Below are 14,637 nucleotides of genomic sequence, written 5' to 3'. Positions count from 1 at the left end.
TTATCACAAAGGTACTATCGAATACCTTTAGCTTTGTAGAAAGGAATAAAATTGGCATTTAGTTGTGATTTCTGACGTCTGATGAGTAAATGTGGGTTTTTTTTAAGCTCTTTTAAACTAAGTATATTTACAAATACATGAAGTTGTCTAGATTTGTTTCCTGGTACAAAATAGTGTATAATAATTGTGTTTAAGAAAAAAATTGCTTCCTAAACTTTTCAATAAAACAAAGACTGTTTCATTTTGATGCTGGTGTTGACAGTCCTGAGTCACCTAATGGATTTACAGTTGTTGCTGGGATCTGAGCTGTGTCTTGCCAGAACACTAGGGCAGGCCACTAATGTGTCTGCGTGAGGCCTTTTCTTCAGTCTTGGACTGGTTTCCTGTACTGTGGCCTTGAAAAGTTTTTCTGGCAAATTTTCTATGGCCATGTAGTATAAGTTCAAGAAGTTTTGACTGGGATATCTCGGTATATGAAGATTCTGAGGTTTGACTCATAATTTGGCCTGCTTGGGTGTGCCATTAATTCAGTCAAGTTTTATGTACTTAGGGACTCATTGCAAGAATTTCTTTCAATTTTTTTCACTGCACTTATCCTTCTTTCCAATAGTTATCCAAAACTCTTGAGGGACTCGGCATTTTCTTTTGAGAACTTAGACATCTTGCAAAAGGTCTTCTGTTACAGTATTTCTGTTATTTCTCTAGGCTGTCTGGGTACATTTTACATAACATTTTTAATGTCAGTTTTCTCCTCAAGAGTTGAAGCACTAAATTAAACTGCTATTAATTTTAGGAGCAGGCATCTACACTCTTGAATAGCTGAAAGCCTGGCAGGAGTTAAAAGCAACTGTTTTCTCATCTTTTCCTGAAGTAAGGTTTATATTACCTAGAGCATTCTGAGTCAAAAAATATTAGTCTATATATAAAAAAAGAAAAATGTGATTAATTCTACCTTATGATTGTGGAGCCTGAGAACTTAAATTGTTAGAATAAGCCTTTTATTTATTTATTTTTATCTCTCTGATCCAGGATATATTGATATGTAAAAACATACACTGATGTAGATAAATTAAATGCAGATATCAATTTTTTGTTAGCAAGTCATTTCCTCATGGTGGTCATTTTAAAAGAGCCCTGTTTTACACAAACAGAGCTCATGATTTAATAAAAACTGACTTGGATTTTAGCAGCTGTGCTATTCCCAGAGAGATCACTTTTCATGTGGTTTGAGTATTAAATTACTTTTGTGCTGAAAATGTTGCTTCATTGGCACACGTATTTCCTTACAGTAGAAACACAGCATTTGTTTACTTGGCTAACATTCAGTTTATTAGCATAAGAGTATGTCACACTGTATTATTTGGAAATCTAATGCTAATACTTTGAGATGACAAATCCAATTACACTTTAGTTGTACTCTGTATGTTGGGGGTGGGTTTTAGTGCAAGAATTTAGCATAATTTCACCCTGGTTTGTCAGATTTCCCCTAGAGTCAAACTTCTCGCACAGGAGAGAAAAGTGCTTTTTCTAGTATAATTGAATTTGCTTGTACCTTATTTCTTTTCATCTTTCATTGTTCCTATTCATGAGTACTAGGGATTCTTTTAAGATTTTTAAAGAAATTAAAAAAAAAAGCAAGCAGCTGTACAGCTGGATAAGTTAGAAGCTGCTAATGATCTGCCCATTTAGAGATTAGATTCCATGACTTTTTGACTCATTCATGACTTCATTTTTCTGTTTTTGAAGCAGAAGAATCCAGACATTCAAGCAGCCAGCTATTCCGTACCCAGAACTGTTCTAAACAGGCTGCATGCCAGAGAGGCTTTCCACAGGCAGTTGTTCTGGAATTTTAGGATGGTCATAGCAGGAAACCAGTCTATTTTTATCCTGGGCCAAATTTCCCATGTGCGATTTCCCCCTCTGTCTTTTACTGGGTTCTACAGAAGCATATGCTAGAACAGCAGGTATCCTTTTTCAGAGCTAATGACTCTGCATTGCCAGTTTAGTAGTAGGTCTCAGGAGCACTTCTGAACATGTGCTTCCTCTTCTATGTAGGACTTGTTCTGTTACTGAGGAGGCAAAGACCAATGTTCTTTAACGCAGACATTTGTTTTTAATTACTGAATATGTTAGGCTTATTATGTATTGTACTAATTAAGGTTCTGTTTACCCTATTGATCTTTTATGGAAAGTCGGGAGCAAAGTGAGGCTCTTCTCTTAAAATATTATAGTGAGAAGCATTATAATCCCATAGAAAAGTAGACTGGTCGGGATCCTGCCGATGTCTGATCATGTGGATAGCTGCTCCTTGTAGGCAACCGGCTAAAGCCTTGTAACATGAATGCTAAATATAATCTTTTATAATGCAAGATTGCTAGTGTTTATAAGGTAATGAAAACATTCTTGTTATCGCTCTCCCTTGTGCGTTAGGGAATGAACCAGAGGACCTCACAGAATCACAAAATTTAGTGTCAGGAAAGATTGTTGCTACTCACTGTGGTGGATGTACCTGTCCGCTTTTCTTTCACATATAGCTTACAGATTGTGTTTTCTCCAGAGTTCAGATTTAATGTCATGTTTCAGAAAGGTATCATGTTTTCTTTAAATACATGCATTAAATACATGCATTACTTTCTCTGCTGACTTTATTCTGACGTGTGATTGTCTCCACTGTTAAATAAGAAAAAAAAATCATAAGTATCTCTACTAGTATTCAAGTTCCTTCTCAACTTTCTATGCAATATGCTGAAAAACTGAGCTGCATAAGTAATAGTTTTTCAACCAGTGAGTATTATTATTGACTTACTTTTAAATGCTTTTCAATTTTACTGCTTTTCCATGAGGGGCGCACATCAGAGCTGGAGATGGTATTCCGACCACTATATTACCGTTTCTGTTTAGAGTCAAGATGTTTCCCTACTATTACAGATGTTTTCCCTTTTTAATATCCCAGGAATACATTAAACACTTTTGTGTGACATTCACTGAGTTCTTGTGTCACATAAGTTATTTATGCCTATTTCAGTTTTGAAATCTATCATCATGCAGGCATTACAATACTTCTATTGTTCTCATCTGCTAACTCCATTGCATTCTTTTTTACTTTAAATGGTTCAGATTTATTAGAGTAACCTGCACTATTTAGTAACTTACTGATTTTTTTTTTTTCCCCCCCCTCTCAAAATATTGCCAGTTGAGATAATTCTAATGTAGATTCCAGCAAGACCCTTTATATTTGCCACAGCTTGCATTCAGGAATGGTGTTCATATTTGCTTTCTCCCAGTAATAACTTATTATAAGACCAGCAAGACTGCTTTTAAACTGTCTATATTATGTATTTTTCAATTCAAGTATTGTGCTGGTGTTAAATAGAGATGTATAAGTCATGAGGAAAAAAGATTTGGTCTTTTTCTTATTTAAGAAAGTTAATTGTGGCATAGCTTGCAGAAATGATCAAGGAGTTGGGGAGAAATGTTTGTCCTTCAAGAACGAACACTGAGAAGATGTAAAAGAATGTTTAAAATGAGTTGTTTCTGTAGCTGTGTTGTAACATTAAGTCTCTGTAATTGAGCCCCTTATAAATTTCCTTATTTCCTGAATTTACCTATGCCAAATGTTTAACATTTCCGTGTACAGTGCCGCCCCTGCATTTGTAGGGGTAGATTTCATTCAGACCTAAAGACTGCATCATAAATATACGTAAGCATATATTCAGCAGACTGAGTTAAATGTAACATTTTTATCCTTCTTAAGGTAGCATACAGAATTACTTTTTGGTAAGTGACTTATGCAGACTTGTCACTCTCTCCCCCTCCCCCAAAAGAAAAAGCCGTCATAACTGGGGGGAGCAAGAGGCAGGATTATTTTGCCCATAACTTTCAAAACTCCAGGACATCTTTTCTACTTTATATATGAATTTTGAATTCAATGGGAAAAACGGAAATATATTTTCAAAGTTAACGGTGATGAGGATGGTTTTACTGCTGGTTGGCTGAAGGACACATTCTTGAGAGTAATGCTTGGTCTTATTATTTTAAAAATATTAAATTTTTATAATGAAAACAGGTATTAACAAAATATAATGTAGTTTGTCCCAAGTAGTTTGTCCCAAGTAAAATACCAACAGAGGCAAGCTGTAAGGCATTCTGAGAATGCCACTTTCCACACAAAAAAAGTCACAATTGTAATGTGAACATTATGTTGGAATTCCCTCCTCTTAGAGGGGATGTGGTCAAGAACCAAAAAAAATTTACAAACAGCATTGACTTTGAACATTGCCTTATTCTGTGAATAGAAACAAGGGTGAGGAATCACTGGTGAATTTTGTTTGGTGGGGTTTTTTTTATTATTTTGTGCAGTGGGGAAGGTGAGCAGGTTTCTGTACAGACAGGATGGATGAGAACTGGAAAATGGAACTTTTTAAAAATAAAAAAAAAACCTCTGAAATATCATGAGGTGGTACAGAGCTACTTGTCGCTATCCTATGTATATATAAAAATTAAAAAACACACATGGTAAGGAAGCATGTGTAGTTCAGTGGGGAAGTTATGTCTTGCTACTCCTTGCTTAGTCTATCATGATTGAAAACAGTGTAGTGCTAATCCTAAGTGAAGACAGCAGTGCCAAATAAACTGCCTTGCACATGAAGGCTCCACAGTAAGTGATATAAATAGAATTAATATATGGAAAGGTAGAACACTTTTATGTTTAATCTTAAATCTTAGGATTTTCCAAAATTCAGAAACCAGGTTGATATTCTCACGTTAGCACTTTTGTGGCTACATCATAGCAGTTAGAAACTGTTAATGTTTTACACTCTGGTTAATCAGGTTTGTGAGATTCAGGTTTATTGACATCTAATAGATAACACAAGCTATTGACACCAATTAGCCTCCTAGAGTTAACAGAAGAGAGAGGATTAACCAAAAAAAAACAAGAAAAAACAAAAAAAACCCTTATAGTAGTAAAACGAAATCAGGGTTTAAAAATTCAGTCAGATCACAAGGAGGACAGTCCACAACTTTAACTAGTACTGCTGCTGGCAGTATCCTCTTTGACTTCTCCCCTCTCCCAGACATATTGATGCTAAAAGTCTTTAATTAGCAAGTGCTCTTAAGCCATTCTGTTTTATCTTCACTTTACCTTTCAATATATCTGTGAAAAGGCTTCTTAATCCATTTATTGTTTCCATTATGTTTTCTTCAACTAAAATTATATAATAATTCAACAGACAGATTTCAAGTTATAAAACTCAAGTTGGAGTTTTTTTTAATATCTTTAGTTTTGGAAATGATCTTGTCACTTTTTTTTGGTTTAGACTACTCTCTCTTGCTCTGTTTTAAAAATCTTACAATTTGAAAGACAAATTAATCCCTGTTGTAAATTGGAGTTAAAGTGAAAAACTAATTTCTTGCTGTTATTATTTATTATTATTTCTCTTAAGGAGAGGCAACTAGTGGGCTTTTCCACTTTGCGTCTGTAAGACTTCATTATTCCATTTACGTGGTTAGCATGTTAAGCTGACATTGAGAATTGAGATGGTCTATGAAAAACTAAAGATTGTTTGGTATCTTGTGAGACTAAACCACCCAACAGAATTTTTCACATGGTTAGGACTTGTTTAGGTCCATGGGCTCTGGGCTCTCAGAGGAAGATGCATGTTCAGAACTTCAGACTTAAGTATATCTTAGCCTTTCAGAGGCTAGCAACTGCATTTGCAGTGTTAAAATGTTTGTTTCGGGGGTGTGTGTTTCCAACGATACTGAAATGCTGAAAAGTGGAGGGCTGCGTTTTTCATAAGCAAAACCAGATTTTATTGCCAGCTCCCTATATTAAGGTAATTTTCTTTATTCTGGCCAATCTATTTTTCTTCACTGTATAAGACTGTTTTTCTTCCTGGATGAAGGAAGAAAGGGATGTAACCCTTCGATATCTTAGAGAATTTAAATACAACTTGACATAGAAAACATGTTTAAATAACAAAGCAAAACAAAATTCCTCCCAAAATCGTTATGGTTTGGGATCTTGTCTTTATTGCCCAAGGGCAGAGCTGGCTAATGTTTCCTGCAAAGTATATTGAGGAGTTGTTTTTCAGTATTTTGTTCTTTGCAATGGAAGCTTAGAACTCTGCTAGTCAGAAGAGTTCTGCTGCTTCGTAAGCTTCCTTGAAAGGGAGAGAAGGAAGAAAAAAGATCAGAGAGAGAAAATATAACTCAGAAACTCGTCTCCTTCTCTCTTCCTTTTGCTGAAGAAAATCAGTAACTATATTGTTATTACTCTTGGTTTAGGAATAGTAAAATTGCTAGATTAAGAATCCCTCTCTAGTAATAAGTAACACACTTTTGCCCTTCAGAGCAGAAAGCAGACCATTTTATTATTCTATGTTTCTTTTATTTGATGAACTTGTTAACTGTTTCCTGATGCTTATGTGAAACGGCACATTGATTTGTGCAGATGTAGCAACGTAATACGTTTGTTAGTACAATCAAAGCCACATTGCAGAGAATCCCGGTTTTGGTTGAAGAAGCTGACTGGTCACATGATGTTAACTAGTTTCCTAGTTATATGGCATTTAAAAGTCAAAATATGTTGCAGTAATTGTTCTGTGATCTTTAAGGGATGTAGGAGATCCTTCTAAGAAATGGTAAGTAGGGGAGAGAATGGTTTATGAAGTTTGTTTTGAATAGAAACCTACATAATGAATAAAAAGAAAAAAAACAGGATTAATTGAAATATCTAAGTGAAATTTCTACAATCATATAGTACAGTTTCTGCACCGGGAATAAGGTGGGTCTTTCCTCCAAAGCTAAGTAACTTTGAAATACCATTTTTAAAGGGAAGAAGAAACCCACCCCTGTTAATGCAACAGAAATGCAACCCATCAGATATATGAATAAAGTCTTTTTAAGTTCTGTGGATCTTGGGAATGGGGGAGTTGTCGTTTTCAATTTTTCTTCATCCTCCAATTCAATTAAGTTTTAATTAAAAATTAATACAAAGTAAAGGACTATAAATCAGTAGGAGAGAGATAGCATCACTACAGTTTTCTGGTGTTGATAAGTTTTTTCAGTTTCTAACTATATCTAGAATACTCTTTTAAATTAGTCATTCTTGTGGCATCTTAATGTTGTACTGTCATCTCTCTGTGAAGCTGTTGCAGAATTCCTTTTGAGTCATTAAAAACACAACTGAACTAAAATACTTTGAGTTAAAATATATACTTGCTGGATAATTCATATAAAACTCATAAAGTTGGAGAATACTGAAATGGATATAAACTAGGAATATGCACTGTGCAGTGATGAAACTGTGGTGATGTTGATCCTCTTACCATTGCCAAATTAAGAAGAAATAGTTTGAATAGCTCTGCAGATTTCTTTCTGGAACTCAAAAGGTCAGTTGTTCATTTTGCTCAGTATGAGTAATATGTAATTGTTCTTTTTACTGCCGTAAGGTTTTTGCGTACTTGCAGCCAAATGCCTTCTGTTCTTTTATTCTTCACTTACACCAAGGATTCAGTGCATGCTTATGAAAGAAAATATGGACACAGCATACTTCAATGTATCTGCCGTTTATACCTATTTTTTATTTTTGTAAGCTAAGGAATCCCTTTCTAAGTAAAAAGAGCCCATGGGTTCCCAGCTGGAACATATATTATTTTTTAATATTAATGACTATTGTGAAAATCCTGTAATGTGTTGTCACATTTAGTGCAATAAGTCGGAAAAAATACTTGTTCGTATCATGCACAGAGTGGTGCTTGTCAACTATTAGCGTATATGAAAAACTGCACTAATGTGAAACATTGACAAGGATACAGGAAGGTTGTAGTCTGAATCACAAGAATGAGAATTTTCAAATACACAAGATGGTGGTCATGCTCTTTAGCACTGATAATTTTGATATACTTTGTACTTCAGGTTTATACAGTACACCACTGTGTACGTTTGACAATTTGGGTCAAAATTAAACTTTGGCAGATTCTTAAAATTTATTGGGAAAAGGCTTTGTGGAAAGAGTACATGTAAATCTATATGCATCTCTTCTGTGGTTAAGTCTTCCAACATTTGTCTCCTGGAATTGAGTGAAAATGTCAGTGCCTGGTCTTATTTATTTATTTTTAAAGTAACTTTCCAATCTTACTGCTAATTGAACGGCATTATGTATTATAATCTCATATTTAAGTTATATTTAAATATAAATTGTAATACTTGAAGGATTTAGAGTTTACTTGTACTTCAATTATATACCTTTATCTCTTGCAATTAAAGGGTTGAGTCCCCCATCTTTTCCCAGTTCATTTTTAATACTTTCCTATTTTTAACTGTTTTGTTCTTGTACATTCTTCTGCTTTCTTCTCGTTATGATAGAATTCTGTTTACATTTATACCTGCTCTCTGTGAGGCTCACTTTATTGGGCAGTTGCTCTTTAGTTTTTAAAACGTGCCTAAATGTGCATTTGCACAGTTTTAAGTTTATTGTATTTTTTACAATTTTTCAAGATGGCCTAAATCTATGTCTTTACAGAAGTGGACTGTTAAAGTTATGCTTCCAACACATATTTTTCTCTTTTCTTTTAATTTGGAAAGGAGCGAAGGAAATGGAATTTAAAATGATGGTAGAATGGCATTAAGAATCTGACTGAAACTGATGAAATCCAGTAAATATGTGTGGTTTTGGTTGAAAGGCTATTTTGTTCCCCTAGTGCTGTTTTGCATAGGTGTTGTAACACATCCAGATAATAAAATCTTCTACGCTGTAATAGTTTGTGAAATACAGATTTTTAAGCTAGAGGCCTAGTTTTAGGAGCTGCTGAGCAGGCGCAATTTCTGTTTTAGGTAGTGATAGTTTTGGGTGCTTAGTCATGCCTTACTGTTGGATTGGTGGCAGGGGGAGCTGGAGGGAGGAAATAATTTTGTATGCAGTACCCAGTCAACATTAGCTTTTTGATTCCTGAATTCATAATAAAATTGTATAGAGAGCTGAAACTGCTCAGCATAACCTAGCTTCCTTTTTCAGTGGGAAGAGGCATTTTAATGGATGAATATTGTGTTTGGGGAAGTGTGCTTGTCTCGCTCCCAGCTTCAGGAGTCATCTAGGGAAAACGGATGCAGTTTCTGGACAGTTTAGTAAAGGCAAAAATGAGAGTTGTGCTATAGATATTTCTTCCTATGTATGGGTAACAGAAATAGATGATCAATATTTGATCATATTGATGATCGAACAGATCATCGGTACCTCAGATATGAGCAGGGAAAAAGAAAGACTTTCTGCAGTTGCTGTATACTAGACAGTGACTAATGTTAATATGATCTTGAGCCAAAAATGTGGTAACTGCTGATGAGCTAATCAGTACAGCGTAAATTTTGGACAGGAAGCAGGATGGGGATGAATAAAGTTGTAAATATCCATCAAGTGTAAAACGTGGAGCAAGTGAGAGATGGCTATTAGGTGACTGAGGGATATACCTATGTTTTAAGAGGTCAGGACAGAGGATCTAATGATATTGTCTACTTGAAAACTCTTACGTCCCTCTATTCTTGGTCTGTAAAATGGAAATATTCTTCACGGTATTGTAGTCTTTCATTAAACTTTTTGTTGCACTAGCAGGTACATAGAGCCCTAAAGAGTTTAACATATCTTTCTGAATTGATAAGCAGTTGTTGAAACTGAAATGTCTCTTTTCAGCACAGTAACAGTTGCAGTACTTTTCGTTTTACTGCATATGATAACTACATAGCTATCAGTGTGCAAAATTGTAAATGAGCACATACATTTTCTAAGTAGAACGTAAAGTTTTGTGATTTTTTCTTACTTTAAAATGTGTAATGAAGAGTCTGTCTCCTCTGTAGTTCAGGGGGATGTCTTCTTCTGAGTGGAAAGTGTTTAAAGCCAAGAACAGTGGAAATAGAAGTTCTTTCCCGAAACCCAGTACCCATATGGTTCTTGGAGGCAGGCTACCCATACATCTTATTTAGAGTAAAAAATAAATCCAGAAGCACTAATCTCACATTTGATTTCTTCTGAAAAGTAAACACTACTGATTCAAGCTCTGTAGATACTAACTACTTAAACAAAAACAAGACAAGTAATAGTGAAAATTTAAAAATTTATATGATAGAAATGAGTAATAAAATTTGAGTCCATTTTAAATTGGAGGCCAGGTTTCTGAGATTAGGAATTTGTATTTTTACTTAACCATATAGTAACTTTTATGCTATAATGTGATCCTGGAGACAGATTCTCTTTCTGAATATCTTTCTATCCAAAAAGCGTAGTATAAAAAAGGATATAACACCAAGGCTACATTTGTGTTTCTTATTTCAAACAAGGTCTTTTACACTAAGCCTTCTATTTTATTCTCCTTCCATGAGATTCAGGTTTTTTTCCTTTACTAAACAGGCTAAAATAAAAAAGATTGCTAATAACATGGGTTGTTGCTTATCATTTACACAAAAAGCTTTAGTAGTACATAAATTTGTCCCTGTTGTTGTATCCACAGTGCTAATGTGTATCCAGAGTTCTTCATTATATTTAAATGCCATCATGTGAAGAAATCTTTTGCAACTCTGGCTCTGTAAAATGGAGACTGGAACCAAGGATATAGCATCAACCTGAGAGTTTTACAAACATGCCCAAAAAGAGCGTGGTATTAAAATGAGGTGAATTGTCATGACCGTGTTTGTAACAGACCTGAAACACGGAAAGTATGCTACTTTCTGATTCTCCCCCTAAGCTCTGAAAAGTGACTAGCAAGTGAGAAAAAGATGGGTACTCCTTAATAAATCTGTATTTCTCCGGCTTGCCTTGCTGGACAGAAGAATTGTATCCCTCTGGTATGTTTAGTTGCTGTTTTTTCTACTTGAGAACATTAATTGCTACATAGTGACATGTCACTGTGAGTGACTGGACAGTGACATATTTCTTCCCCAGAAAAGTTCACAAGGGGCTTTTTAGGTCTGTGGTTATATAGTAATTGAGATTAAAAATAATAATAGTAATAAAAATCATAACACCTCACATGTACTTGTCCACTTGAAAAGCTGTTATTCAGAATGATCGCATTGGGTACCAGGTATTGTGTTAGCAGCAAAGATAATTAAGAACCAAAAAAGCAAACTAATGGCAACCATGGGACTTTAAACTCTGCTGGACGTGATTAAGTAGGAGAGAATTTCCTTTCTACGCAGCAACAAATTGAGCACTTATTAAATCTGGAAACATTTTTAGAGTTATTTTGTGGCTACTTGATGTCTAGACAGGCTTTATTCCTGATGACCTGAAGAGTATGTGTGTGTGGTCTCCTGGCACTGGAACGTCAGATGAGTTTTGTTTTGCCCCATTCTTTCTTCTTTTTTGAGTATGTTCAGTGGCTACTGAACAAATGTATATACCATGTTGTATTTATCAGAGGGCAGCTGTTACTGAGTTTGTATGGTGAAGTGTAGACGTGGGCACGTTAATGCTATTTGTTAATACTATTCTTCTCTTCTGTAGACTTTTATTGTAAAGTGTTAATTGCCTGAATTGGGAAATAAAGTCTCTGAAGGTGATGAAATGTCAAGTTTCAATTTCCTCAATAAAGAGGAATCGTTATGTGGAAGGAGAAAGTTCTTCATTGTTTGCAATCAGTCCAATCCCTAGCAAAAGAATTAAAAATCACAGAATAGTTGGGGGTGGAAGGACCTCTGGGAGATCATCCAGTCCAATCTGCCTGCATGAGCAGGATGACCTCGAGCAGGTTGCTCAGGACCATGTCCAGGTTTTGAATATCTCCAAGATTGGAGCCTCCATAGCCTCTCTGGGCAGCCTGCTCCTATGTTTGGTCATCCTCACAGTGAAGAATTGTTTTTCTGTGTTCAGGTGGAATTTCCTATGTTTCCATTTGTGCCCGTTGCCTCACCTCCAGTCCCTGGGCACAACTGAAAAGGGTCTGACCCAATCCTCTTTACACCTGCCCATCAGATATTTATGTACGTTGATAGGATCCACTCTGAGCCTTCTGTTCTCGAGGCCAAAACCCCCCCAGCACTCTCAGCTTCCGCTTATGTGCAAGATGCTCTAGTTCCTTAATCATCTTTGTGGCCTTTCACTGGACTCGCTCCAGCAGTACTGGGGAGCCTAGCACTGGACATAGTACTCCAGGCATGGCCTCACCAGGGCTGAGTAGAGGAAAAGGATCACTTTCCTTGACCTGCTGGCTGCCCTCTTCCTATTGCAGCCCAGGCTACCATTGGCCTTTTTTGCCATGAGGGCACGTTGCTGGGCCCTTGTTCAACTTGTCCACCAGGACTCCCAGGTCCTTCTCTGCAAAGCTGCTCTCCAGCTGGCTGGCCCCCAGCCTGTTCTGGTGCATGGGGTTGTTTCTAATGTCAGGTTACTTGTTTTTCTTTTGGTGACTTTTCTGTTAGAGGGTATGCCATTGTTCAACATCATCTTTAATGGTACTGTCACTGCTTAGGTAGCAAACTGAGTGATGCTGCCAGATCATTCTTTGCTTTCCTGATACCTTGTTCTCTGGGCCATGTGCCTGAAATTTTTGTTTTAAAACTCATTAACAGATGTTTCTAATCAGCACGCTATTCACGTTATTAAAATAGCTAACAGCAAGTACACTTTTTAGTAATGTTTTTCAAGCTTCTGAGGGTCCTAATACAAGAAAAATATTCTGTATGGTTATACTTTAGGTTCAGGGCTTTGTTGTTGGGTATTTCTGTGGGGGGCTGTGTGTATGTGGTTTTATTTTCTTTTTTTAAAGATAATACCTCTGTATAGTATACCCTGGTCCAAATTTGTCCTCATAATGCCATGGAAAGTCTAGCAGTATGACATGATGGAGTTTCCACAGGGGGAAAATAAACTTTCAAATCTTTCCATAGTGATAGCAGATTCAGTCATATTAACATGTATTATTCCTACACAAATTAAAGGAACGGTTGCAATTTATTGCATCCAGCGATAATACACCCTCAACTCATTGTTCTGTGGTTTATCATACCTTATTTTATTAATGTTTTGCTAACATATTTATATATTTTAATAGGAACTTCCTGGTCTCTTCCATGCTAATCACAATCCAGAGGGGCATTTGGATTAAAAAAAAAAAAAAAATTCTTCCAGGTGAAGAACTCATCCAAAACTAACACTAGGCATTGTAAATGTCAGTGCAGACATGCAGTCTGCTTTGTGTGAGTACATGTAATGCAAGCATAAGAATTCATTTATAGCTGTACTAGGAATATGAAAAGGTTAAGCACATCTTTGAAGTAAACCAGGGCAGTTTATATAGAGGACTGTAGCAGATTGAAGTAACATGCTGACAGAGGAAGCAACACCTAGAAATGTTCACTTCAGTCTTGAGCCTCAGTTCTTTGGAAATGAGGATCATGGCATTTTTAGTTGTATGCAAATACATGGAGAAACAGCAGATGAGAACAGTAATCTGGTAGAGAGAAAATGGGAGTAGTGTTGTAATTCTAGGCAAGTTAAGGGATGAGCATATGAGGAAGAGTAATACGTATGTATTGAATGTTTCTAAGCTGTTGCTAGTAAAAAAAATTAACTAGATTTAAATGCTGTTTGATATTTAATTGTATATTGTGAAGTTGCTCTCTGCTGCAAGCCCTATTCATAATATTTGAATATCCCAAGGTGGTATGTATGTTTTTGCAGTGTTTAGGGAAGGGAACAAACCTCTTTCATTGTTATTGTCCCTGCATTTCTTTGATAAGCTCTAATGTTTCAGTATAAGATTACAGTTTCAATGCATGTGGGCAGTATATTTTTTAAATACTATTAACCATAATCTGGCCTTCATCATTAAAGATGTCTCACAAACTCTATATTGTGTTTCCAGTGAGTTAAGGTAATAGCAACACTTTTAATAATGCTGATAGCTTTGCAGATTGTATGCAGGTAGGGCTCTGAACGTAATCCAAGTTTCTAAGTTGATTTCTGTGCAAAGCATTTCACAAAGAGCCAAATGAGAGAAACTTCTGCACGTCTTTTTTTTTTTTTTTTAAATAGAATTTAGGAACTCAGCCATTAAAATACATATAAATATCCTCAGAGCAATTGAAAATATCTCACAATATATATACTGTGTAATATTAAGAGAGCACCTCTCAAATGGAGTTTTTCAACACTCTGCTTATGCATTGTGAACAGTTAACTTAGCTTTTCTTGATATATTTATCTCAGGAATAAGCAATTGCTTCCTCTACCTGCCCCCCCCCCCCCCAACTCTAAAATACGTTCCTAAGCAGAGGGGTTTTTTTCTTTTTTTTGTTTTTAATTTTAGTCTCAGATTATTTTTATGGGTCTCTGTGGAAGTACACAACCTCTTGTACTCTTTAGAGGATTAGAAACAATTTCTCTAGAATTTCTAAGAGACTATTAAGTGCTTCTATCTTTTTTGTGGGTTTGCAGGGTTTTTTTTTTTGTTTTTTGCTTTGTTTTAGTGTAAAGCATGGCTAAGAGCATGCCAAATGTTGGTCGTAGACACTTGTTTTCTTTAAATTTTTAAAGTACTGTTGGTGGCAGTGGTTTAAGATTACCATTTTAGTTCTATTCTAAAAGTGACATATCCAGAAGTGCTTAACTGTCAATTTTGCATCTGACTTCTTCCTCTTTATAGT

The 14,637-nt window shown here is 35.8% G+C and overlaps 1 protein-coding gene across 11 annotated transcripts in view; it reads left to right on the top strand.

Moving 5' to 3' along the window:
- Nucleotides 1–14,637, top strand: part of ATG7 (autophagy related 7) — a 112,070-nt gene that overhangs the window by 35,055 nt on the left and 62,378 nt on the right. The gene's annotated exons all lie outside the window — the stretch shown is intronic.

Source organism: Struthio camelus, chromosome 14 (assembly GCF_040807025.1).
Source record: "Struthio camelus isolate bStrCam1 chromosome 14, bStrCam1.hap1, whole genome shotgun sequence".
In the NCBI taxonomy this organism is placed as follows: domain Eukaryota; kingdom Metazoa; phylum Chordata; class Aves; order Struthioniformes; family Struthionidae; genus Struthio; species Struthio camelus.
Note: the sequence above shows the minus strand (reverse complement) of the source record. Positions and strands in the feature narration are given on the sequence as shown.